Source organism: Dromaius novaehollandiae, chromosome W (assembly GCF_036370855.1).
Source record: "Dromaius novaehollandiae isolate bDroNov1 chromosome W, bDroNov1.hap1, whole genome shotgun sequence".
NCBI lineage: Eukaryota > Metazoa > Chordata > Aves > Casuariiformes > Dromaiidae > Dromaius > Dromaius novaehollandiae.
In genome coordinates this window covers 2804711-2830353 of record NC_088130.1, presented here as the reverse complement: position 1 = coordinate 2830353, position 25643 = coordinate 2804711, and the positions used below count along the sequence as shown (strand labels likewise).

The 25643-nt window shown below is 42.8% G+C and overlaps 1 protein-coding gene and 1 pseudogene across 4 annotated transcripts in view; one reads left to right on the top strand and one right to left on the bottom strand.

The window, feature by feature from the left end:
- The window catches only part of LOC135324453 (sodium/potassium/calcium exchanger 2-like), a 142326-nt gene that overhangs the window by 111265 nt on the left and 5418 nt on the right, over window positions 1–25643 (top strand). Inside the window, exons 3-4 of one of the 4 annotated variants that reach the window (XR_010385835.1) lie at window positions 22231–22337; window positions 24553–25643. The exons of the other annotated variants lie outside the window; for them this stretch is intronic. The gene's annotated coding sequence lies outside the window, so the exon portion shown is untranslated. The remainder of the gene's footprint in view (window positions 1–22230; window positions 22338–24552) is intronic. 4 annotated transcript variants of the gene reach the window in all.
- Window positions 1928–25088, bottom strand: LOC135324353 (uncharacterized; annotated as a pseudogene).

Here is a 25643-nt window from a genome sequence, read left to right as displayed (position 1 = left end):
ACCTCCAACACTGTGGCTCCGAGTCAAAGATGTTCCCCTTTTTTGGTGGATTATTGGCAGATGTCTTCATAGTTCTGGGGCCTTTGCTCTGTTCTTCTGGCACATCTCTGTTTGGATTTCAGAAGAGACTATATTAATATGAAACTACTCAGCACTGCTATGGCAATAGAAAGCAAGCAAAGAAAGGCTGCCACAAGTCAGCTTTCTCTATTAACGAGAGAACCATACTTGCTTAGTTAGTTCAACAATTTAACTTAAAAAAAAAATCCCAATATGAACATGCCTCTCCCCAATGTGTTAAAATAACAGCTGAGTATAACCCATGAGATCAACGTGAAAGCTAATGAGTACCATAATAGGTATTATTACTCTGGTACAGCCCTACCTTGCTTAGAAATGGTAAGATATAGTTTTGTCAATACACAAAGCCAATCTTGTTTCAACTATGCTCATTTTTACCTCCTTCTCCCTTTATGCTTATTTTCTCAGAATGTCAAAAGTACAATAAAAACATTTTTAAGTTGCATGCATGAATAGCTGCAAAATAAATTTTTATTTAGGTGTCATACTCATTCACCCAAGGAATTTATGTAACCTTCTGTAACTGGCCTGTCAAATTAAACCAATATAATTCAACAAGTTGAGAATAGTCATTTTACACCCCTCAAATGAAACAACAGACAGTTAAAATAATAATTCAACTGCCATAAAAAGGGGGGGGGAGAAGAGGAAAAATAAAAATCTGTTTCCAAATAATCTGCAAATGGAAAAGAGAAATTTGAGAGAAATTTTCCTCTAAATGAATTTGCTTGGCTTTTGTTAAAAATATGACACCAGAGATAGAAACAGCAGTTTCAACTTTTAATTTTAATGACCAACTACTACTACATCATATCAAAGCTGTAACAGTCTGACATAGTGTCGCAGTTTAAGACCAAATTGACAGTGTGAAGACTAAATGGACTTGGATACCAAAGAACTTTAATCATAGATATATGCACAATTTTATGAAGTACATGACTCCCCTGTTCCACAGGAGAAAGGGCACAGTCCAGGAGAGAAGTCAGGTGGGTTAGTGTAGCAGTTCCTAACACAACCTCCCTGTCCCGCGGGAGAGACAACGCAGTCTGGAAGAAGTCGGAGGGGGTGTTAGAGTACTAGTTCTAGGTGTGCTATATGTAGACCTGGGACAGGGTCATGGGGTCCCCTGAATGTCTCCGCGGTTCTCTTTTCTTGAGTTTCTTTGATTCTCTCTTAGGGTTCTCTCTCACATACCCTTGGAGTCTCTCACATATCCCTGGAATCTCTCTCTTCTATCACCCAAGTCTATCCCTCTGTGTGTTTCTGAGCGTCTTTCAGAGTGTCTAGTCTGCACATCTCCTCAAGACCCTCTCCCCACATGTCTCTCGCTCCTAGCAGGAGCTGCTCTTTCTTAAGTATGCTTGAGCAGAGGCTCCATGTGCTCCTCTGATTGGCTGGAGCTTTGGCACGCGATGGGTTGTTTTCAATCGGTTTCAGAGCCGTCTGGAACCAGCTGTGACCGGCCCAGGGCAGTTCCTGGCCTCCTCCTGCACAGGGCACCCTGCAGCCCCCTGCTACCCAAACCCTGCCTGTTAGGCCCAGCCATTACAAACACAGACATTAGCCAGAGCTACTCAAGATTTTGAGTATTCTTTGTTGCCAGTTATAAAACTGCTTCATACATTTTAAAAAGCTGTGATCCATTAGTCTTGTTTTAAAAAAAAAAAACAACAACAAAATCAAAACAGATGTATTACCTTCTGTACAGTAATGCTGATGAAGAACATAAGAAAAAGTGGGGAAAAAAGCAACCAGCCTGAAAGTTGTCTGCTCTTTAGCTGTTGTTATTGCAAGCCTCAGTGGTTTACAATATCTATACTTTGCTTTAGTACAATCACAACTGTCCAATAGGCAGTGACATAGTTTAGCGCATCTAGCCCAAAGTATCTTCGTTATCTATGTTCAGAGACAGTATTGGAAGACATAACTGTGTATAAGTTCAAAGGCAAAAAGAAAGCACCTGCAAAACCCACTAACCTTGCAGAGCCACTCAAGTCTTTAAATTCAACATTAAGAAAAGGTAGGAACTTGAACACCACCTGTCCTTTTACAGAAAGGACAGGCGGTGTTCAAGTTTGAATCATCTGCTGTCCATCCAGCCATAATTTCCTCATCATAAACCAAAGCACCACAAACTCTACATTGAGAGCAGTTTGACATCAAGATCTAAAACAGCAAAGAATGAATAGGACTTGTTTTAGGACTCTTTCAGAATCAGCTTTGTGGGCTTAATATACACAGGAGTTCAGCAGATAAAGCATCAGAATGTCAGTCTAGAGACATGAACTTTACTCACTATTGTCACTTACTCATCATGCTCAGAGTATGCTAATCTTTTCTGAATAACTTTTACCTATGAAGTGTAAATAATAATAATCTATTTTTATTTGCTATTTTGAGACCTATGTATTATCCCAAAATAACTAATTTATCACTTGCAATTGCTCACCATTGCAAAGCCTTCAATATATATGAAGCCTTGCTATATCTCTCTTAATTGTTTAAGTTGATGCATGTCTGCTTTTACTTAAAAAAAAAACAAACACCATTTTATAGTGAAAATAAAACGTTGGTTCTTACCTAGTGGAAGTCTCATCACTAGACTAGATTGAGAATTGGGGAATATATCATTAAAAACAATTTTGCACTAGGTGAAAAAATGGTTTATAACTGTCATTCTTCAGGATTCCTTTTATTTCATTGTTTCATCCTCATAGGAAACAACAAAAAAAACCCACCAAACGCATCAGATAGATAGATAACATTTTATGAAACTAGAGTAACATTTTTCTTTGACTATACTCTACTCCTTATGTAACATAGTGCAAAAGTTTGACAAGTTTTTCAGACCTCCAGGAGATCAGACAAAAAAAGTTATGTGGGTCCTAAAAAAATATAATAACAATATAGCTGAAAGAAAAGCTATCAAGGCAAAAGTAGTTGGCAAGGCTTAGGTAACTGAAGTCTGAAAGCACCTACTGGCAGCAATAGAACAGAGAGAGGCATGCCAAGTCAATCACCCAGGAACAGCAAATAGTTTTCCGAGAAAAAAAAAATGCTTGAAAGGATTTTGTTGCTTCCTCCTTGTTCCCACTTTTGTCCATCCCCTCAACTACCTCTCATTTCAATACATAATAAAGATACATAAATGCATTCAAAACAATTAAGCTACTGTCACATCTCAAGCTGAAGAGTGTCAAGCAACTCTAAAGTAAAAACATAAAATATATTGCATTATGAAAAACCCAACCAAAATCCAACTAAACGAGCATTTAGTGTGTTCAGACATATCAAATAATTGTGTCTTCCATCTATGAGTTTATTAATCTCACCTCCATTGCATAGTTCTGGAAAATGCTGGATAAACTGGTATTATTGGAAAAGCCATGGTCCAACTTCTCAGAGTCCAAAACTTTCAATTTTCTTGGGACTGAAACTCCACCTGTACAGAAGGAGTAGCTAGGCTCTTTATTAAAAAAAACCCAAACCATTATTTCAATTAAGAATAGAATTATGTCCAAGACAGAAAATGGTAACAAAAAGATCAGAAGGTACAGAAGATTTCTAAAGATATGAGTAAATCTGTAGTTCTATTGATATCACTACTACAATGTAACCAAACCTAATCTGTTCTTATGAAATTTTGTTAAAGCAGAATAACTTCAGGCATGTCTGAACCGAAAAATGGTTAGATCTGATCCATTCAGTTTTAGAATTGTAATTTTTTTCTTCCAATTGTTTACCTTCACAACTTCAAAACAAATCAGCATCCAATAATTCCTATTCTACAACAGCGTTGAATATTTTTTAAGACCTGGCTGTAACAGTCGGGTAACTATTTGGGGGCTCTCAAACATTGTTCTGCTTTTTGTATTAATATTTCAGCAACTTTCGTAGAAGCCTACTTTTACATGATTAAGCAGGTTTTGCATCACTATAAAAATTAGATACTACCTGTTTGTGTGCTAGGGAGATATTTTTACAGTTAAAATCTTGTATTTTGCATGAGTTTTCTTTATACATTAAGCCAATAGAGAGATGTATTAGTTATTTGGAATTGATATGAGAAGAATATTTATTCAGTGGAAGTATCTATTCATTTGGGCTTAAAATTTGAGGATATCATGGTTTCTACTGTTTTGAGTTATTTCATTCAATATTTTTCCTCATTCTGTTATATTAAAACTATTTTTAAAGGAAAAACTCACCTGCTGTGTAATGCTCTCTTCCTATATCTCCACTGCTACTGCTACTGCCACCAAGGCTAGTAGTGCTTTGTGCAAACTCACTTGCAATAAGCTCTGGGACTCCTGTTTTTGATGACAGATTATTTCCTAAAATGACATCATCAAAACCAGCAGGAAAGGTCAAGTCTGGTCGATTGTTTTCTTCCTTTAATACAAGGAGAAGAAACTTAACATCTTTCAGTATTTCTAGATCCATTATTTTGCTTTCATCTTTATCCTTATGGTTAACCAATTATTTAATTGAAGTAGCACTTTATGTTTACTCTTCACAAGTTGATTAAGACACAACCTTGATGCAAACAACTTACAATAGATGCCATACACCTAAGGCAAATCTAGACAAACATAGAATAGGATAGATATTGGAAAAAAACAAAGAGATAGTGGAAAAAGCAAAGGTTTTAGCAATTAGAATATTTAGGAGAGGATCAAATTGAGTGGTGACCAAACAGAGCAACAGGGATGACCATTTGTTTGTTACAAGAAAACAGGAAAAATGATACAGAATTTGTAATTTGGGAGATTGGCAGGAGAATAAGAAGCATTAAGTAAGAGAAAAGAATGGCACGAGAGAGAAATTACTGGAAAAAGATCAGAAGTTCAGTTCTGAAGAGAGTTTTAGATAGCAAGAAGATATCTGAGAGAAAACAATAGAACAATAACACATTTACTAAGACACAGGATGCAATGAGGTAGGATAATTAGGATGATATTATAAAAAGGGAGGTGAAATACAAAGAGAAGGAGAGAAAGAGAGAACAAAACTGTTGAAGGACACCAAAATAAGATTAGAGAGGAGATTATGAAGTACCATTAGATGAAAAGTTTAGGGACAGGTCAGCAAACTAGAAAGGCAGACAGAAAAACCTAGGTCATAGGAAGCAAGTCAAGAAAATGAAGAAATTAAGAAAACTAAGAAAAATGTCTTCCACATTCAGTTAAAAGGACCTTACTAGTGACATCAGTTAAGTCTGTTTCAAGTAGAATAGAAAGCCAGATAGCTTTAGCTTTTTCTTTTCTTTTCTCTTTTCTTTTCTTTGGGGAATTAAAAAAGGAAACAAGAAGAAAGACTCCACAAGCATAATGCTATCTTGCACTGCCTGAAGTTTTGAGCCAAAAGATCCAGAAAGAGACAGATAGCAGAGAGTTTAACTGGATGAAGAAGAGATTTTTCCAAGGGAGAACACTATGTTTAAAGACACAATACAAGGTGCAAATGAAGAAGCAGGAGAAGTTATAAAATTCATCTGTCCAACTCTCCTTTTTGATTCATGCCCTTATGCTCTGAAATGTTTTAGTCTGAAAAAGACTCTGTTGATCCAGTGTACTCACACAAATCCCTAACAATTTCCAAATTTTTGAAAAGTGGGTTTACTTGAGCTGCTTAGGTTTTCCTTTTCCACTTCCTATTTTAATCCTCACCAACCTGACTTCTTAGGTTTGTGGAATTCAATTCATCTTCACTATTTTTTTTAAATAAGCCATGCAAGATCATATAATTTAAAATGACATAATTTGGTTTTGTGAGGCCTTTTGATCACAGCTTTAAAAATAAGAATTGTTGAGAATAATAAATCAAATTTTTAAGTTTACTGCTTCAAGACCTTTGAAATTACTTTTCCTCTGTCATTAAAAAGCCACTTCTCAAACAAATATTCCATCATAGGTAAAAAATACAAAAGTTATCAGCTAAGAAAAGTCATTAGCAAATAAAAAATAAACCATCTTACAGCACAATCTTCTGGACAGAGAAGTTATTCCTCCCCCTCCTGTTTCGCCTCCCAAAATTTTTCATATTGAAATATACTTGCCTCATCATCTGAATAACTATATGTTGAAGTTACAGCTCCCCACATTTTACTGGCCACATTGGCAGCTTGTTTCATGCCTGACTTCAGAACATCCATTTTTGGTCCAGACAGTATATTGTCTAGCTAGCTTCAGATTGGATAAAGTTGTTACCACAGACACCAATGAGCCATGCGGTGAAGAACGACCCAGTCCTGTTAAAGGTGAAGACCATTCTTTTTGAGCTTGTGGATGGGTTTGTTACTTTGGCTGTGCAGTGAATATTTTGGATCTGGAAACTGAAGGACTTCTCTGATTTTCACAAGGCTTGGAGGCTGGTGGGATGAAACCCAAAGGCAGGCTTGATCTCCTTTCTTGGGAGCAATCAAGTCTACTAGAGGATTCTGTCTCCCTGCTATCTGGCTTGTGCAGTTCCATACTAGGAAATTTGTTACCCAAGGGTCTTTTCAGATTCATATAGTTCTCTATTTTATCTGCCACATTACGTGCTACAACTAGCGACACCAGCTTTTCTTCAGGTTCCAGATGTTCTGCCTCTATGGTCTCAGTAGCCAGCAAAGACAAAGGGTCCAAATCCACTTCAACAGCTTCTCTTTCAACAGGTTTAACCACTCCATAAAAGCTACTCCTTTTAGTTGTTGCATCTTTGGATTCTGTTTTCTGGGTTTTGGACTCATCTAACAGTTTGAAGTGAATGTCTTCTGCTTTGGCTGCATTCTCATCACCTCTGTTCTCAAGGTGCTCCTGCCCTTCCTCAGGTTCTTCCAATGTTGGTGAAGACCTACACTCTGATTCCCAATCCCTTTTGTTCACATGAGTTCTAGCAACACTTGTGCCAGAAACCTGCTGGTCAACGATACTGTCGGAGCTGTGGGATTTAGTGGCATGAGAGGGTGAAATTTTGGCCCCAGATAAAGCTGCTGTGAGGATCTTGGCATCTGCTCCCATCCTTATTGCTATTTCATTAGAATTCAAGTCCAGGATGCCTTTTTTCAACAGTATTCCTGTCCTGCTTTCACTGCTAAAACTGCAACTTCTCTCTGAAAACAGTTTCTGTCTCTTTTGTCTTTTTTCACTTGTTTACTTGGGAGGAACAATATTTATTATTTCCTTAAGTCAAGTGGTCTTCTTTACTCATGAAAAAAACCCAGAAAGTCCACAAAGGTACTGCAATCTCAAGTTATCCATGGAAATATTAGCACTAATATTAGCACTTTATTTTTATTAGTGCTGCAAGGGCACCCTACAGATCAAAAGTCACTTCTTCAAGCTCAAAGCCCAATCAGGTTACTTCTGCATAAGATTTTCCCCTCCCCCATAGAGAGCAAGTCCTACATCTATGAACTAAAGGTATGCATATTACATCAAGATGTTACAATTGTTTTTTTGACTGTGATGCTGTATTCAGACAGAACAATACAACATATTCCATAGAAGCATACTTTTATTGATGGCATCACCATATGTGAAAAAAAGATAATTGAGAAATCAGCATCTGTCAGGTATTAGCTAATCCTACAGATATTCCCATTCCCTTCAGGGCAATCTATTAGTAATTTATGAAAAGAAAATTGTGTTAGCCAGGCAAGAACATGACTTCTGAATATTACCATAAAGATAACAATTCTGCTTCATCAGGATCTTATAGTAGGGGACCTAAAAATACCATAGTCATAGCTTGAGGTTTTTAGCCTCACATTGATTCTGTTTGCTGAACAGTCATTACCTCCCATAGCTGTCAGGAAGGTGCTTGGCCACTTCCTGTCTGAAACTCAATTCTCTACTATCAGCTACATGTTGACTTGCCACTTTAAAGGCCTTATAGCTTTGCCCCTGGCCACTGAGGCTGGATTACATGAATACTGAAATGGTGTCTTAGTCAAGAACAAACACTAAGACAAAAAACAAGCTGTGGCTCTTATATACCGCTTCCTACTCATAAATCTCAAGATACTTAAAAAAAAAAGTACTTTACAAAAACATGACGTGCATTGTCCCTAAATTAAAGAAAGGGAAACTGAGGCAGTGAAGTGCAGGTCAGGTGACAAAGCCAACAGCAGAGACTCCAACTCTCTTGGCTTTCTTATACACTGCTGATTCACACTGATAGAGTAGTAGGACGGAAATTTAAGTTCAGTCTACTCAATTTTGATTTTCAACTTCTGAATCCACAAGTTGCTGTGAAAGATAACTAGGGAAAAGCAAATGTAGTGCCAAGGGCTTAACTTTGCTATAGAGAGGTTTTCACCTCTAATCAATTTTTTTTAATAAAAAGTCTGCAAGTCAAAAAGATTGAAAAAAATTGTGTGTGGCATATGACGACATGGACCTCAAGTAGGGTAGTGCAAAAGATCCTTTATTGAAAACACAATGGCCGGTTATATAGCAATCAAGCTCAGCCACTCCTCCAAGTATCTCCTTGGCATTGTGGCATCTTGTGATAGGTAGGAAGACGTCTTCTGATGCCTGGCAGGCAGGCAGGACAGTCCAGCAGGACAGGCCCACCGCAGCTGCTGGCACGTAGGCAGGAAGGCACACCGCAGCTGCTGGCACGTAGGCAAGAAGGCACATGATCACTAGCAACTCTCGTGCACACATTCTGGCCACAAATCATAGTTACCACATCATTACTTTCTGCCTTAGAGATTCTCTGCTGTCTTACACAGCATCATTCAATCTTGGTGCCCAACATATCCCCCCTTTTTATTTATTAAACTTAAAGCTTGTCAGGTAGGGGAGACAGATAACAAGGGCTAGAAATCTTACCAAGATTACCAATTCACACGTCAGTGCCCTCTTAACTTATGCCCCCAAACCTAACGTCCAGTCGTATCCCTTAAAAAGGTTTCCACTCTGATTCTATCTACGACTTATCAGTGAGGTCGTGTTGTATCCACAACTTATCAGTGCAACTATATCTATCTATAACTTATCAGTGCAATCATATTCTATCTACAACTTATCAGTGCAATCGTGTAAGTGCAATAAGCTTCTGTGAATTAATAGTGATCCTGCACAAGGCAGGCAAATACTGCCGAAAAATACCCCAAGATGGGTTCATCTTAACTAGCTCTCAGCCCTCGTTTGGTATCCTGAGGAATACATCAACAGGTCGAATCAGTCGTGCAGGTATCCAACGAGGCCCGTTACCTGTGGAAACACAAGCGTAACCTTTCCCCCACGTTATTAGATCTACTGGTTCACTCCATTGACCTGTTTCCAGGTTCCTGTAGCGAACTCGAGGTTGTTCTCGCCCTGTAGGACATGAGAAATGCTTATTAACTGCACTCTGGTCCGTATAACGGTTTAAGAAATTTATAACATATAAAGCCTTCCAGAGTTGCTCTTGTGGGGAAGTGCCAGGGCTATTTCCCCTTTTTTGTTTTTCAAGCATTTCTTTCAGGGTACGATGGGTACGTTCCACTATTGCCTGGCCAGTTGGGGAATGGGGAACTCCGGTCACATGAGTGACCCCCCAAGTTTGAAGAAATGCCCGTGTTCATTGTGCCATGTATGCGGGACCATTGTCAGTCTTAATTTGAGTAGGAACCCCCATTACGGCGAAACAGGCAAGCCAGTGACAACAAACATCACGGCTCTTCTCCCCAACATGGGCAGTAGCGACAACGTAATGGGAAAAGGTATCTACAGAAACGTGAACATACTTCAATCTTCCAAATGAGGGATAATGGGTAACGTCTGTTTGCCAAATACTACAAGGTTGCAGGCCTCGAGGGTTGATTCCTGAATAAGGTGGTAATGGGGATACATCTTGGCAATCAGGGCAACTTCGAATAATATTCTGAGCCTGGTCCCTAGTAATATGATAAGTTTTCTGTAATGCCTTAGCATTTTGATGGAAAAAATCATGGGATATTTTGGCCTGTTGATAGGTGTTAGGTGTCAACACAGCTGCCGTAAAATGATCAGCAACGCGATTGCCTTGGGCAATCGGTCCAGGTAGATTGGTATGAGAGCGAACATGTAAAACAAAATAGTCATGCTTTCTTTGCTCCAACAAAAACAACAGTTGCTTCAAAAGAAGAAACAACTGTTCGTTTGTCAGAGTTTTTAAAAAGGATCGTTCCAGACACTGGATAATGCCTGTAACGTAAAGAGAATCAGCAACAACATTCAGAGGCTGTGCCTTAAACAGTGTAAAGGCTCGAACAGCAGCTGCTAACTCAACTATCTGTGTAGAACCCTTGACATACGTAATGTCAGACTCCCATCCCCCTTGATCATTCTTCCATGAGACCACTGCCTTCCCAGACAGCCCTGACCCATCAATAAAGGCAGTTAAAGCCTGAGGAAGAGGTACACGAGAAAGATGAGTCTTGAGCTGTAAAGGCAGGGTTTGGAGCGAATGAAGCAGCTTGTGCCAGGGAATGGAGAAGCTAAGCTCCCCTCCAAAACCCGCAAGAGCAGCTTGGAGAGAGAGAGAGACTCTGCTGAAAGCAAAAGTTGAAGTCCTGCTTGGCCAGTGGGATAGAGATACTAGCCGGATCTTGCGCCAAAAGGCTTTGCAAACGATGGCGCCCTTTCTGAATAAGCAGCGCCATCATCTCTATCCCAGTGGTCACAGTCTTCGAGAAAGCATGTGAAACACCCACTCCAGGATTCTTAAGGGATCATTGTCACCTGAAACCCATTGGCATAAGAGAGCATAAGGTTGAAAGACATTATAAATCAGAATCAGGCGAACAGGAAACATTGGAGAGATGCGATGAATCTGTCGGTTTTGAATAGCTGTAGACACCCGTTGTAGGGCGTGCAGTGCTTCAGGAGTTAATGTCCGGGATGATGCTAAGTCTGACTCTCCCTTTAGCAGAGCAAAGAGAGGGGCTAGGTCCTGTGTGGTAATGCCGAGATAAGGTCACACCCAGTTAATGGTGCCAAGAAGTTTCTGCAAGTCATTTAGGGTTTTAATATCAGGCGCTAGCAGCAAAGGCTGCGGCAGAATAGCAGTGTCTGTAATCTTCCACCCTAAATACTTCCAAGGCGCTTGCACTTGGACCTTTTCCTCGGCTATACACAGACCATTAGTACTCAAAGATTTCCACAACTCCTCGACTACCGTTTGAACAACGTCCCTCGAGGATGTGGAGATCAAAATATCATCCATATAATGATAAATTAAAGCATTAGGATATGCTCTGCGAATAGGGAGGATAGCTCGAACCACAAACATTTGGCATATTGTCGGACTATTTAGCATCCCCTGAGGCAATACCGTCCAGTGAAAGCGGAGTGTAGACTCCTGATTGTTGATCGCTGGAACCATAAATGCAAATCGTGGTGCATCTGCTGGATGTAACAGTATAGTGAAAAACCAATCCTTAAGATCAATAACAACAAGAGGCCATGATTCAGGTAACATTGCTGGTGATGGGATCCCAGGTTGGAGTGTCCCCATAGGTTCTATCAGTGCATTTACTGCGCGTAGGTCATGCAATAATCGCTATTTACCACTTTTCTTTGGAATAACAAATACAGGAGTATTCCATGGACTGGTAGAGGGGACTATATGCCCTGCGCGAAGCTGCTCCTGCACCAGTCCAAGTAACTTTTGCAGCCTTTCAGCTTTTAAGGGACACTGATTCACCCACACTGGCTCATCAGTCTTCCAGGTGAGTTTTACATAAGGCTGCACTTCAGTGACCCTTAGGATACATTTGTTCCTATGACAACTCCCCATTGACTCAACAAATCGCGGCCCCAAAGGGTACAAGGGGCTTGCACAACATAGGGGGTAATATGGCCCTGCTGTCCTTCGGGGCCCAACACCAATAACGGCTGGGCACTTTGCTTGGCAAATTGCATTCCACCAACACCTACAATGGCCACGGCTGGATTCCTTAGAGGCCAGTCCTGGGGCCTGTCTGATTGCATGATGACTGACACATCCGCTCCGGTATCCACCAGACCAGAGAAAGGTCGTCCATTGATGTAACACGTCATAAGCGGCTGGTTCTGGGTAATTTGATGTGCCCACATAATTTGAGGTACATTGGTGCTCCCGAATCCCCCGAAGCGTTCTCCCCGACCTTTCAGTCCACTCACCTTAAACAGCACCAGCTGGGCAATCTTCTCCCCTTTTTTAATATAACACGGGGGAGAGGGTGTCCACGCCATAATCTGTATCTCCCCCACAAAATCAGAGTCTATTACTCCTGGAAGAACAAAAAGTCCCATACGGGTAACAGATGAGCGACCAAGCAAAAGAGCGCTGTGGCTGCCACCTAGCGGGCCCCATACTCCCGTGGGGAGAAGCTGCACTTTGGTGTCCGTTATCAGAACTGGCTGGGAGACAGCCAGGTCCACCCCGACACTTCCCCCATCAGCTCTTCTATGCTGATATTAGCCATATTATTTAAATTGCTCATAGTCTGGACCGTGGCTCGGTCACGATACTCAGTAAGCCATGCAGTATATTGCATAGCTGAAAGCGTCAATCGGCACAGAGTCTTCCAGTCATGCGGGGTCATGGTATAACCCTCGGCAATAGCTTGAAATAAGTTCATAGTGTAAGCTGACTGGAGGCCGTAATCCTTAACCGACTTCCTGACTTCTTTTACCGCCTCATAAGGCAGCTGCTCCCATGTAGTGGGGTGCCCTGCCTGATATCGCACAGGGAAGGCGTGGAGAATGTCCAAGTCTCCTCTTCGCAGCGCCTCCTCGCGGCAAAACTCTAGCGCACCACAGCATTGCGGTAGCGCTGGCGTCGGGCCAACAGATCTGCCCCAGGAAGCTGAAACGGCGGAGGGGGGCTGTGGGCGGTCCGCATTCGTGGGCAGCCCCACCTCTTGAGGGGAGGGCGGTCCTGGGGGGGGCGGCCCCGGGGAGGGCGGTCCCAGGTGGGGTGGTCCCGGAGGGGCCGTGGGATGGACACAGCAATGCATATTAGGAGGTGGATAAAAGTCCGCCTCCTGTTCCAGATCATTCGACCCTGGGTTAAATGAGTTGTCACACTCGGAATCCGGTCCGGGTATTATCGAGAACCTTACGGTGCTCTCACCGGCTGTTGCTGCGTAGGGCAAAAGTTCAGTTGCATTTACTGCTTGCAAGCCGAGGAGAGCAGAGAAGACCTGTTGCCAAGTCACTAAAAGTTTCTTCGCCTTATCATTACTCCGCTGTCCCAATTCGTCCCCGGTATGTTTCCACACCGTAATGTTTAACGTTCCCTCCTGCGGAAACCAAGAGAGCTGGGAGATATTCCCCCCATGAGTCTTTAAGACTTTCTGTAACACTTTCATATAACTTCTCTCCTCTCTTGTAAGAGATTGCCCCATGGTTCCCAGCTGCTCGCCTGCCGTTCTGTGGTGGTGATGGGAGCTCCAAATTGTCAACTGTCCTGAAGTTCAGCTGGGCTATGCCACCGGATTTATTGGTTCTGTTTTTCATGCTTCATTCTTCAATGCTTCTATTCTGAAATTCCTTGACTCTGTTTTTCATGCTTCTGTTTTTGGAGTCCCTGTTCGGGCGCCATTTGTGGCATATGACGACACGGACCTCAAGTAGGGTAGTGCAAAAGATCCTTTATTAAAAACACAATGGCCGGTTATATAGCAATCAAGCTCAGCCACTCCTCCAAGTATCTCCTTGGCATTGTGGCATCTTGTGATAGGTAGGAAGACGTCTTCTGATGCCTGGCAGGCGGGCAGGACAGTCCAGCAGGAAGGCCCACCGCAGCTGCTGGCACGTAGGCAAGAAGGCACATGATCACTGGCAACTCACGTGCACACATTCTGGCCACAAATCATAGTTACCACATCATTACTTTCTGCCTTAGAGATTCTCTGCTGTCTTACACAACATCATTCAGTCTTGGTCCCCAACAATTGTACCTCAACAAGCTCAAGACATGAACAATTTTTGTGATACCCAATGACTCACCACCAATGTTTTCCCTTCCACTGCTATCAAAAGTGCCAGATGGAACTTTCACAATACTCCTTCCCCAAACACGTGAGTCTGTTGGACTATGAGTTTTTAATATTCAGCTGTTGCTTTTCACCAGACTTACTAGTAGTACAAACCTCTAAAAGAAAGAGAAGGTGAACTTTAGTTAATTTAATTAAGTAACTTTATTTGCACTGTTATGGAAAATACATTTTCAAACATTGTTTCCTCCTGCAAATACAACCTAAAGGATTGAATGGTATTGAATATTTCCTGTAAGTAATTTCCTGGGAGATGATGGTATTCAGCACTGGGCAGAAATTGCTTGGCAGCTTACAAGATCAGAGCCTGTGCCATTTCTTTCTCCTAATATTTTTGACACATATTCAAAGTGGAGCAAGGAACACCACCATTTTCAGAATTTCATGCAGGGCTGTTTGTATAATGACAGCATGAAAAGCCCTAATTGACATTAAGGGTCTAGTAACACAGGCATTAAGAGACAAATTCAGTATTGAGGAATTCTAAAATGTAGAAAGACAAGGGACCAAATTTGTATAGAAAACAGAGAGCAGGAGATAGCTACATTCTCTACAGCAGGATGAATTCTGTACGTAAAGATAGTACCAGTTTTTCAATCTACATCAGTTAGCCTAATTAAAAAAATATTACCTCTACCTACAAGGTTTCTGCTGCCTCGATCTAGTGGACAGCAAAAATCCACTAGACTCCTTAAAGTGATAAATTTTTGATCTTGACAATTTTATGAATTCAATCTATTAAATATTTTTAGTCATCTAGTGGATGAGGCAGGTTTATAAAAAAAAAAACATAAACGTGCATACTTAACCTCCTATCGTCTTCAGATTTAGAAGAAACATCTTTCTCTACTAGAGTTTCAGTTGCATGAAGGCTACCTCCATCATCCCTTACAAGTCCATTCTTGGATGCATACCCCTGGTCTGACTGACCACCTGTTGAAAGGAACACACAGGTTGTGTGTCGCCCTGCCCCCCAAACAATAAATTCCAATAAAAAAGTAAAAGCTACAATTAATTTGTGTTACAATTAGGTTTTGCCAGAAAAATTCAGAAGATGATCACCAAAATGACAAGTATGCATGCACAGATTTATTTGGTAATGGTTATAGCAGAAGTAAATAGAAAAGTCTATTTGGGTTTTATAGCCTAATTATTACATTAAACTGCAAGGTATTTGCTCAGGAGCACTGGTCACTGGACGTGGAAGGCAGGTTTTCTATGGTGACTAACAAATTTTAATACACTGTATGAACCAGTATAAACTCCATAGAAACCTCTCTTTTCATTCCTTTCCCTTCTCATTAGGGAGAGGTATTTCACTGTTCTGTAAGCTAAATTCTTGCATGCATCTATAAAAAATTCAGATACATGCTACACTATTTGAATCAACTTCCAGTGGTGACTACTTTATTGAGAAAAAAAAAGTCTACATTGCATCTTTGTGCTATAGTGACTGAATCAAAATTTAATTGAAAAAATTAAAATTTAATAGTTTAAACAAATCCTTTTCCCCCATGTTACTAGCTTGACAGATATAACTCACTCTTTCTAAAAAAAGTATCAAGTTTATAGTTACCCAAAAATCTGCCACAAGAAACAAAGAAAAAACCTCTTTACTTGGTTCATTTCCATTGTAAGCGCTTTTGCTTATGTGAAAATAAATAAAAAGTATGAAACTTAATTCCACAGCATGTTAAACAAGTTTCTTGCATTTGCCTCAGAGGACCTATTAGTATACATGACACACTTTAATTTTTTAAAAATAAAAATGTCGGTTACTGAGTATCAGATTGAAAGTTCTTAGAAGGCTCCATAAAATTTGAATGACGTATTTTGTCCACAATATATATGGCTAGAGTTATTTTATCTCCACAGAGTAAACAGAGAATAGAATTAAATTTAAGAAGTATAAGCTGCCAACAATTAATACATTTGTCTACCACCTAATAAAAACTTGTTATATAAAAAAAAGTTCTGTCATTCTCTAATCCTTATTTTCACTCTAGCGTAATTTCAGTGACATTACTCGCTTTCCCTTTGCACAGAAGTGAAAAATACCCTATCAATAAATGGGAAAATTAACTGCAGCTGTAACATTCAAGGGCAGAATGTGTACATGTGCATCCAAGGCTTCACACTATAAAAGTCTGCACCCCACACCATGATAGTCAAGGACAAATGCAGCACCCAAGAGACAGCAAAGAGCAAAAAGCAGTGCAACAAAGAGCAGAGAGAAGGAAGAAAGTTCAGTAATATAGACAGGCATATGGGATGAAGTAGAGGAGTTGGTTTCAAACTTCTCTTAAATAAGGACTCAAGATATTAAAAACATGAACGGTGTGCAACGATCATTTGTACAATAGATTTTAAAGTACACAGATAGAAGGTTTAGTTGAGACTGCTCAGGTGGAATGCAATCAGTACTAAAGTAGATATGAAGAACTTGCATTCTGTCTTGTCATCTCTAATTAATTTTCTGGGCACTCTTTTTTACTCTGATTTGTCTGGAAGACTGTGTGCCATGCTCAGGGCAGAGCTTTTCTCCAACTTACAAACGTCCTTCTATTCCCAGGGTGTCTCACAAAGACTGCATGACAAGGTTCAGATTGTTTTTATATTTATTCTGAAATTCGGTAAATGTTAGTAGGAACTAGAAAATTGATTTTAAAAGTGTGTGTTATCATGATACTATATAATATATACTATATACAATTATCAAAGAACAATATTTGAAAATGCTAGTCTCTAATCACCTAAGCAACTCTACAAATCTGGCACAAAACACAAGGATCATGAGACCAGCACAACATTAAATTTAAGACAACAGTTCTGCCATGGTTTGTTCTAAGGTGGAGCACTGATGCATGATAAAGGAATAACATTTAGTAGACGCATATTTCACATTCATTCAGTACAACTTCAAGAGGAAAAAAGTGTTTAAGAGTAAGATGGTGTGGGGGGAAATCAACAGGAAATTAGAAAAGTTTGCCTTTGGTGAGACTGTTGATAGCAAAACCCAGCAAAATCTAGTACCTGTGCTAGAGTGATTATCAGTGCAATCAAGCAAGACTAAGTCTCTGACAAAGTGTGTGCTCCCCACTGTTACCATCATTAGAACTACCCATGCTACCATAACTCACTGTGTCCTCATCACTTCCACCCGTTGTATTTTGTGGGACTGAAGACATGAACAAGAGCTGGTTAGTTAAGAGAGGATTTAAAATTTCACAATTTCTCAAGTCTAACCTTTTCAGACAACAGTAATTACTTTTGGTTGCACAAATAAAATGAGGATATGGAACTTTAGGCTAAGACAGACAATTCATTCTTCAGTGTGGGACAGACATTTTAATATTGTTTAAAGCATCAAGTTGGGAATTGTCCATTTTTATATGCTTTAGAAAAGATTTCCCATTTGGAAGCCACACATATGTGTTTGTTGCAATCCATCAAAAAGCACATCCTGCTCTTGCTGAGCAGAAACAAATCTATTTCAAGTAACAGCTTACCTGCTATCACAGGCATTTGTGAACTCTGCATTGTTTTCTTTAGGCATTGCCTAAATTGTGCCATGCCATGAACTATGTTCTGTACCTGTGTCCATAGAAATATGCCACTGCAGTTACTGTTAGGCCAAGGAGACTCTAAAACTGCCTACAGAAAAAAAAAAAAATTACAGTAACAACTACTTTGTCAGTAAGCTTCCCTTCTTATCCTCTTGAGAGGAAATGTCTTTTTAGGTAAACAAAGGGGTGCTTGTTCTTATTCGTATACTATAGTAGCAACGAAAGGCCACGGGAAAGCCTTTGCTCCCATTATTTTACTACACTTGTTTACCATGAAGTTCCCTCAGAACATTACAGGGATTTGGAAACAAGAAATGTTAGGTTATGTGATTAAAAAGTCTGCACGTACACAAAGGAGCAGAGAGGAACGATGGCAGGCGGGGGAACTGGAATAATACCCTGAGCTGGCTACTCCCAGGCCCATCACAGGAGCGCCATCAGCCCATCAAGGGCTCATCTCCACAAGCACAGGGGAGCCCCAATAACCCAGTGAGAGCTGGGTTATGTCTCATGAGCTTGTTGAGACCCCCCCCCCCCCCCCCCACACCCCAGAATTAAGTTATCTGGTCTTGGCTATAACAGAAGTAATCTGTGTTACTGCTGTGACTCTTATTCAGAGTCACAGCAAGAGCTTGTGTATCTGTTGCTGGGGGCAAACTACTGATGTTTCTGCTCTATGAAACTTGACTTTTTCAAGATTCAAGTATTCTTGAGAGAGCTAGAACTTGAACTCAAAGCTATAGCACATAATAAAGCAGGGCTTATCTTTGCCTGGTGTACCCTTTACTTCACTCATTGCACTTTCAACAACACAGCAAAACTGCTACAGCAATATCAAAATACTGATGTGGTGTTACTCTGTTTTCAGCACATTGAGTCAAGAGCACTAGCTATTGCATGGAGCCTCACTCAACAGCTTCAGACCACCTGCCTCACACTGGCTTCAAGCATACAGGGGCTCCCACAGAATGTTCAGGACCAGGTTTACACTGTTGGGTCAGTGGCAGGTGATGTGTACAGGAGCTTTCGGTCAGCATCCTCCTTCCGAGAATTATCGGACAACTTTCTGCCTACTAGCAAAGGACAGCTGAAGAAAGTTAAGGAATCTCTGAATGATGTGATAGTTCATCTTTTTAACAATGCACTGATCAACTGTCTGGTAGGTCCCTTTTACCCACAACTGGCTGGCATTTGGCGTACAAAATGCAAAGGTGAAGGGGAAAAAAATTCCAGCCAGGAAGACAGCCTGAACACAACTGAATAAGTTGCATAGCTTGTATGTACTCTGCAGACTGACCAAACAAGTGACTTAACAACTGTAGCTGTCAGGATGTCTTGGAACAAAATCCATAACTTTAGGGTAGGGGAAGGAGTTGGTCAAAAGATCAAACTTTCTCAAGAGTGTGAAGAAAGTACACTACCCACGAATAGGCTGTTCTTATTCTGTCTAATGAAGCCTCTCTAAAAGAACAAAATACCTTTAAGTGTCTGAATACCAGCAGCTTACAGTTGTCAAGATGCCTTGTTTGTTAAGTTCAGAAACCTCATGGTTCTTAATGAATGCTATAACTTTAAATGAAATTGAGCACAACTAAAAGCCTTTGACAAGCAGTATAAGTGCATCAAAGCAGGCCACAAAGCTTTTAAAAGCCTTGCAGTATAGCTAGGTACACTTTGTTGCAGAGCAAGCACTTGATTATTGTGGCTCTGACTGTGCAGCTGTCTCAAATTATACTAGCATGTGAGTTATGAAAACAGTTCTGCGAGTGTAAAATTCCCAAGCTGGAAATGAAGTTTCTGACAGCTGGAGTTGCTTCAATGCAGTGACAGTGCTAGTAAAAACTTTCTTTTGTACTACACAACCGAACAGCTATCAAAGCTTATTTTTTATGTGCACTTTGAAAACAAGATTCATGTTGTTTGTACCAGGGTATCTGGTCTTGTGTCGTCTTGTAGTTATCTTTGTAACTCTCTTTGCATTATTAATAAAGGCTTCAGTAGCTGAAGCCTATCTCCACTTAGAAGGTGGTTTAAAATAAAGTGTAACTTGGGGTCCTGTGACTCATTTGAACCAGGTTTAGGAGAAGGCAAATTTGAAATGTCAGTGAATTGGAAACATGCTGCTGGTTTTCTAGTCAACATTGAATTTATTTCTGTATAGCTGGGTCAGATGTTGCTGCTGTATCACTTTCTCCCTCTGAGTTCCTGTATGCCTTTCTGCTCTTAGCTTTACTGCTCCTTGTTGGTGCTTCCTCTTACCTCCCTCTAGTGATGCTCTAGAGTGAATTGATGGTAAAAAAGGAGGCTATGGGTAAATATCTTCTGCCCTAACATAGAGTTAATATAAAGCTTTTGGGGGCCTGTGTGGAAGCAGAGACCAGTTAGTCTGGTGCAAAAATGGAGTTTGAAACAATGCTCCTTATGTAGTCAAGAACAGGTTGTACATGGCTACATGGAGCACTGCCCATACCCAGTGGTGTGGTGTATATAACTTGCTTTAGTAAATAAAGTACAATCTACAGCCATTGTAAGATGGCTTCACTAAACTCCTGCTTCTGGGTTTCTGTAACAAAAGCAAATGTCTGAAGCTGGAAATCAAAGTGGCTCTTTATCATGAACTGAGCATGGGGCAGTGAGTATGGAGGGAAGCCTTTCCAGCTGGAGTGAGTTAAGAACTTTGGGATTCTTCCAGCAGTGGAGCTTTTCTCCACACACAAAGGAGTGCAGAGGCACCACAGCAGGTGCAGGAGCCCCAATAACCCAGTGAGAGAAATGGCTCTCCTGGGACAGTCCTGGGAGGGGCTGAGGCAGGGGCTCCATCTGCCCCATGGGCTGGGGGTGGCACCCATCAAGATGAGTCAAGGGGAGAGGCTCTCTGGGTCACCTCACAGGCTGAGGGGGGGTTACTGCCTAGGGGTATGGGACACATCATGGGATGCAGGGAAGTGCATTTGGGGAGCACACAAGACTTATCATGGGATGCTTAGGGGAGGAACCAAAGGCAGGGAAAGGGAGGGATCAAGGTGGTTTGGGGAGGAACAAACTAGGAAAAGGGATTAAAAAGGGCCAGTCATGTGTGAAGAGGCTGCTGGCCAGTACGCTTGCCTGGCCGTGCCCCGCGCCTGATCGGTGCTGTCTGGCCTGTTGTCTCATTAGACTCCATTTCTAACTATTTTCCTGGGTGAGGGGCTCTCTATTCTGTATGTGCGTGCGTGTATGGAGGGCTAAGTGCCAGCCACTGGAGTCGGACCACGGGTCATGTGGCGGTCTGATTCACGGACTCCGATGTGCTGGATCAGAATCAACTCTATTCAAGCAAGCAAGCCCTATATATAAGCTCTAGCCCGGATAGGTATTTTCCCAGAGTGATTTACGGTACTTTCTATTCTCCTTGCAAGCGCCACGTTATACCTTCCCGAAGGTCATGTTCCCATCATCACTCCCTCACTCTGTGCGGTTACTCCCTACGTTCCCATACTGCTATCTATTCAGCCCATGGCCTTCGGCTCTTTAACTCTGTCTTGTCCGATCCCTCACTGTCTGCCCCTACAGACACAGACTAGGATGCATAAAATGATCAACAAACCTTCTGCTACCCATTTTATTAATTGCTTCATCCAACCCCCTAAACCCCAGTTACTTAGCAAATTGCCAAACCATCTCCACTCATCGTCTTCCTGAAATTGAGCCACCTCATCCCATAATTTCTGAATGCTTGCATGAATGGACTCAGAGTGATCTGAGAGGTTCATGCAACACATACCTTCAAAATCCTGACACCCGTGGCCACTTGCAAGTAACAGAAAATCTATGGCTGCGCGATTTTGCAAAGTGGCATGTCTGACAGAGTCGACATCTATCAGTAAGCTAGACAAGGCTGCAGATGTAGCATTGCTTTGCTTAGCGAGCCAGCACCCTAATTCATTCAGCGTGTTAAGAGCTTTAGCAGCTGCAACCCCTGGTGCAAGCATAGAGGCCAGAATGCATCCACTGACGCTCCGAAATTCAACCTCACTATCGCAACTTTGGTCAAAGGCGTGAGTCGTCCGTCGTGAGCGATGGTGGTATTTTGTGTAATTCATGATTATTGTTAAATTTGGGGTCAGCAGTGTAAGCCGTCCCAAACTGCATGGCCCTCCCCTTATGTGTGAGGGGATCCCTCCCCAGGCTCGGTCTCCACAGATAAAGAAGACCCCCGGGGGAAGCTGTGTGGGCTTACTTGTGGATACACACACATTAAGGCTAGTATAGTTGCACCAGATTGTCACATTCTTATAGATTGCCAGCGAGGAGTTAACATTTTGTGCAAAGGATTGATTTCAGCCGCTGTAATTGAAAAACAAGCAAACGTCCATCATGGTCGAGCCCAAGAGTTCAATCTCCTGCGGTTCGTTCGCAAGGAGGGGGGCAGGTACCCGTCCCATCCGTCCCAGTTGTCAACCAGTTTGGGACCGCACCTGCCGTTGCTGCCGGTGCCTGAGGGTCCCGCGCAGATGAATCTGGTTTGGGTTGTGCTCGGCCATCTGTTCGTCGGGACTCCCACCAGGCACGTACTAAAGGGGTTTCCGCCGTTACTCCCACCAGGACGGCAATGATGGTCATAGTGATGGACGGACCCACCTTGCTGGTACCCATCTTGGTCCCGTACCTGTGGAAACACAAGCATACCCTCGACCCCAGGTTATTAACAGGTATGGTCCCTCCCACTGGCTAATTGCTAAGTTCTTAACCAAAACCTGTGCCTTCTCCTGCTGAGGCACGGGGCGTAAGCCTTCTGAGAGGGAGTTAAAGTGTTTCAACATTGCTGGTTCCCCTTCTGTCCATCGATTCAAGAAGTTGAGCATGTATAGTGCCTTTGCTAATCGCTCTGAGGGGGTACCGAGGTCCATTCCCCCTTTTTGTTTTTGTAGCATTTCCTTAAGGGTTCTATGCGCATGCTCGACAATAGCTTGGCCAGTAGGTGAGTGGGGAATACCTGTAACATGAGAGATTCCCCACGCACTAAGGAATTGTGCAGTTTTGTGAGCGGTATAGCCTGGCCCATTATCAGTCTTAACCCGCCGGGGGACGCCCAACCCCGAAAAGGCAGTTATAAAGTGTCGAATGACATCTCTGGCCTTTTCGCCCGTATGGCAGGAGGCAAAAATGCACGCTGAGAAAGTGTCCACGGATACGTGCACATATTTCAGCTTGCCAAACTCCGGTACATGAGTGATATCTGTTTGCCACAGCTCCAGTGCCATTAGACCCCTAGGGTTGACACCTACAGGAGGGGCTGGCATGAGCTGCTGGCAATCCGGGCATGAGGCAATGATGCTTTGTGCCTGCTCTCTGGACAGAGAGAACTGCCGAGCCAGTGCTCTGGCATTCTAGTGAAAGAACCCATGTGATAGGCGGGCTTGCTCAAATTTGTTCGGGACTACCACAGGGCCAGCCACCATATCTGCTTGGTTGTTGCCCTCCATTATTGGGCCTGGGATATTTGTATGCGAGTGCACATGCATGACAAAGTACTTGCCTGATCGCCCATTCAACAGGAACAACAATTCCTTCATAAGTGCAAATAACTGAGGGTTGGAGACTTCTTTCAGATATGCAGACTCCAAGCAACTAACGAGCCCTGCCACGTAGGCAGAGTCTGTGACTATATTGAGATCGGCCGTCCATCGGCGAAAGGCGCGGACGACCGCCACTAATTCTATAATTTGGGGAGACCCCTGGACCACCTGGACATCTTGCTGCCAGGGGCCGTTAACCTCTGATCGCCAAACAATGACAGATCTCCCCGTGTGGCCAGAGCCGTCCGTGAAGACTGTCAGTGCCTGCAGAGGAATGGGGCTTAGTTTCGAGCCTTTAAATACAGGAAGACTCGGTAGCATTTGAAAAAGCGGGTGCTTCAGTAGATGGATCCTAAATTGACCCGCGAAACCCTCTGTGGCTATTTGGAATGACAATGAATATTTCAAAAGCCGCTCTAGCTGTTTGAGGTCCATGGGTAGATAAATGTCTCTAGGATCCTGGCCATCCAAGAGCATCATTCTATCCCTGCCTTTTTGAATCAGCATACTGACCAACTCGGGTTGCGAAGTGACCGTTTTTGAGAATTGATGTGGTAAAAACAGCCATTCAATGATCACTAAGGGATCTCGCTGACTCAGATCCCACTGGGCCAGGAGTGCAAAAGGTTGGTATGTAGAATTAAAAATGATCAGACCAAACGGAACACCTTCCAGCCTCCGGTGGGCTTTCCGAGTAGCAAGACGCTCCGCAACAGTCTGTAGTGCCCTTTCTGCATCGGTGGAGAGGGTTCTTTTGGAAGTTAAAGCGGGATCCCCCTTTAGCAAAGTGAGAAGCGGGTGAAGCTCCTCGTTGGTCAGGCCTATCACAGGACGAAGCCAATTGAGGGATCCTAGTAGCTGTTGCAAATCGTGCAAGTTCTCTATCTTAACGCGCAATTTTAGCTCTTGTGGCATAATAGTCTGCTCAGTGATGTGCCACCCTAAATACCTCCAAGGTGGCATCTCTTGCACTCTTTCCGGTGCTACAAGTCCAGCCAGCGTCACTTGACGCGTGACGGCTTCCAATACCACCTTCATAGAGTCTGTTGTGGGGGCTGCCACAAGGATGTCATCCATATAGTGATATATGATCGCCTGCGGATGCTGCTGCCGGACGGGCGCCAGTGCTTTTGCCACGAAAGCTTGGCAGATAGTAGGGCTATTTTTCATTCCCTGTGGCAACACAGTCCAATGGTATCGGCGATGAGGCTCTGTGACATTAAGAGAGGGAACCGAGAAAGCAAACCTGGGAGCATCCTGCGGATGCAAGGGGATCGTTAAAAACAAACAAACAAACAGTCTTTGAGGTCTATTACTGTTAATGCCCAATTTTGTGGGATCATTGTAGGGGACGGGAGTCCTGGTTGTAGGAACCCCATATCTTCAATTACTGCGTTTATTCGGCGCAAGTCGTGCGACAGATGCCATTTCCCGCTCCTTTTCCGAATGACAAAAACAGGTGAGTTCCATGGACTAGTGGAGGGGACAACATGGCCTGCAGCTACCTGTTCGTTCACTAGGCTCTGTAAATGATGCAGCTTTTCCCTAGATAGGGGCCACTGATCAACCCAAACCGGGTCGTGAGTCAGCCAGGTAAGGGTCAGGGGAAGCTGCGCGTCAGCAGCTCCTATGTGAAATCCGAGTGTAGTTGGAGGCCCCACTGCGCTAGGCAGTCCCTGCCCCAGAGAGTGACTGGGCTAGGAAGGGTAAAAGGCTTTACCGTCGCCACCCGGCCCTCTGGTCCCGTGAGCAGGATATTATGTTGGCTCTGCACTAGGAAAGTGGCCCCACTGATGCCCGTGACCCTGGCTGCCGTTTTGGTCGTCGGCCATGAGGGGGCCAGACGGTCACCGAAATAACAGTAACATCGGTGCCGGTGTCCATGATTCCCTCCAGCTGCATTTCCTGCTGCAAGGTGGAGTGTTTGAGGGTACAACGATAACAGGGGCATCTCGCAGAGACCCTCTGGGACCACAGGACCAGGGCTGGCCCGGTAGAACCAAAGCCGCCGTCGCCTCGCGTTTTCTCCAGATGATGGGGCAGATAGTCCAGACCCCCCTAATTAACACTGTTCCGGCAGTGAGAGGAGGCTTTGCTTCCCAGGGTCCTGGCGCCCAAGCAGGCTTTATTTCAAAGCCTTGACATCCTCCCTTTCGGAGTGTGAAGTGTAGGAATGCAAACTGCTTGTAACTCCCTTATCTTTCCAGCCTCCACCAACTCCGGGGTCCCCTCTCACCGAACTAGGAGTGCAGCCTAAGGCTCCAGCAATTTCAGCTACACATGCTAAGCAAGTTCCACAGAAGTTGTGCTAAGCAGCTACCTCTAGACAGCTGCAGTTCAATAATTTACAGCCCAAGTCCCAAAGTCTCCGCGAGTCGTCGCCACTGACTAGTCCATATCATGAATTGAGTGGCCGTTAGCAGTATTTGCGCGAGGGTT